Source organism: Candoia aspera, chromosome 8 (genome assembly GCF_035149785.1).
Source record: "Candoia aspera isolate rCanAsp1 chromosome 8, rCanAsp1.hap2, whole genome shotgun sequence".
Classification (NCBI taxonomy): Eukaryota; Metazoa; Chordata; class Lepidosauria; order Squamata; family Boidae; genus Candoia; species Candoia aspera.
This window is the reverse complement of record NC_086160.1, coordinates 64,265,896-64,268,675: the sequence shown is the minus strand read 5'-3', so window position 1 is coordinate 64,268,675 and position 2,780 is coordinate 64,265,896.

Genomic DNA, 2,780 nt, shown 5'->3' with positions numbered 1-2,780 from the left:
TATTTTTATTTGCTTTAATAATGGGCCTTTGCATTTCACTGTTTACAATCTAAATCAAAAGGATAACTTTCCTTCTGTGGTTCTTTCTGGAAGTTATACAGAAACATTAAATAAAAGCAAATGTTACTAGTTCTTTCTCTTTTAGATCCTGTAACATATGAAAAGACACTGAAGTTGGCTGAAAGCTTGTAGACAACATACCTGATCATATGTAACCTGATCAGCAGATTAAATGTTATTTTGTTTCCCCTGCTTCCTTGATCACATGGGCTAAAAATCAGAAAATTCCTTTTCTAATTCTGTTGTATCAATTTAATATTTTTAAAAAATATTACTGAATATAGGATCTAGCTGTCTACATGAAATGGAAAACATCTTCCATTTCAAGCTGGGAACAAAACAACTCTACCTGAAATATTCCATCAGAGTTTTAGGTGACCTGTGTTTCAACATGGAAACACCACCACCACCCCACAAAAAAAAAATGGCTTGAGTATTCCTTATTCCAATGAAATAAAACTTAAACGTTTTGACTGTTCCAGCCAAATAGAACAATAGGAACTGGAGACAAAATCCTTGTTCCCTAAATTTTTAGCCCAGCACGAGAGTAGGTGGGTTACATTCCATCCTGGCTGCTATTAGATACCCACCTTTAGAAAAAGTGGTCAACCCCCCACCACACCCCGCCAGGATAGAATGAAAACAGAAATTTAAATTCCACCCAAGGTTATCAAGATAATCTTTTAGTTCATTAAATAAACTGTTTATATGTTTCCCAAAATATTAATATTAATAGGCTTACCATATTTCCTTGAGGCAAAAATGGAACATTGGGGTGGCAAAATGAGGCAGGGCTGGGTGACAGGCTGGATTGGCAGGCAGGAACTTCTCCAGTTTTCTCAGGCTGGGAGTCTTCAGATTTCTTCATTTGCAAGAGGCAAGGCTGGGCTGGAGAGTCTAGTGAACAGTTGTCCCCGACAAGCTGTTCCTCCTCTGGCTGTGCTTCTACGTTCTTTTCTTCCTGCCATTTCAAGGCAGGAGCCAAACAGCTCGCCCTTTGATCACCGCCTATCAGCTGATCCTGTTTTTTTCTTTTTAGGTTTCCCACCATGTTGAGCTCTGCGGCTTTTTTCCCGCCATTTCTGCTGAGCTCCCCCTCCTTCCACTCAAAGTCAGACTGCATTCTGACAGGTTCGCGGGGACTTTCACATTTTTAAGTAAGGTTTTTAAGAAAACAGGACAACATGGACATTTATATTAAAATGACAGGACGGTCTGGAAACATTAAAAAAAACGGGACTGTCCCATTCAAAATGGGACGTATGGTCAGCCTAAGCATTAATCTCTTTCATCAACACTCTTTCAATTAGCACTTAACAGGTTAGAACTTAACAGGATTTCTACTACCGGGAAATTACAGGTAGAAGAAGCAGGCCAGCCAGATGAACTGAACTCTTTGCTCAGCATTTTTTACTAGTTTTACTATTTTTCAGCAAGTTGTTAACAGTTTGCACTGTAGCTGTGCTCCTTACAAGTTGTGCATTAATAAACAGAACTTTATGGTACAGCAACACAAAAGATGTATAGCATTGCCCCAGGCCTGGTTCCACCCCCAGGAAGCAAAATACATTCTAGAGCTCATACATCAGAGGAGGGAATCACTGACAAAGCTGAATTAACAGATTAAACAAAAACCTAGCGCTGCACAAGGAAAAAAAAAAAAGCAAAATCTACTCATTGAGGATTTCAAAGCAAAAGAGAGTTTTCAGTCTTCATATTTTAAAATGCACTCAAAGAAGCACACCAGAGCTTGCACACAAAAAGCTGAATTAACCCAAATCAACACAACAAAGAGGCTTTGCATTTTAAAATGCATCCTGAAACTCACTATTAGCAGAATACAAAGGAATGCAAAATGTTTCCTCAAAACAAATAGGTTTTCTTTCAAGGTCAGAGCCCAGAACAAAAGTTGAAACAGGTTTTGTTTCAAGCTCAGAATACTCAAAGAATAGAATATTTTGCACATCCCTAATGCAATCAATGAAACAAGTCAGTACTATCATAGGACTTATCCTCACATTCCATTTACCATGAAATAATACCTTGATGAGCCAGGTATTTGGTGTAGTGGTTAAGGCATCAGGCTAGAAACCAGGAGACTGGGAGTTCTAGTCCCACCTTGGGGACAAAGCCAGCTGGGTGACCTTGGGCCAGTCACTCACTCTCAATCCTAGGAAGAAGGCGGCAATGGCAAACCTCTTCTGAAAAACCTTGCCAAGAAAAGTGCAGGGACTTGTCCAGGCAGTCTCCAAGAATCAGACACAACTGAATGGATTATAAAAAAAAATGCCTTGATACCTGATTTTAAGGGACACATATCCTTATGGCATTCCTGTTGTTGAGACAGTCTAATTATCTTCAGTTGTCCCACTGTTAAGCAGGTTTTCCTTTCCCAATAAAAATCTTGACACATGGATTTATTTTATTTATTTATTATTCAGATTTCTATTACCGCCCATCTCCACCCAAAAAGGGGGACTCTGCAGTGCCTCATTAATGATGCCAACGGTACAGTCGGGGGCCAGAATCTACCCAGCAACTCCTGGCCACTTAAGTCTGCTATGGGGAAGCCATCTACCCATCCAGTTGCTGGGGGTTCCCCCCTATGTCCGTTTTTTCTTGGACTGAAAGAGATCAGACACCAGGCTTGTGCAGAATAGACACATCAGATGAAATATTGAGGGGGTTAATGTTATATTTTATTTTTAACACAAAATAGT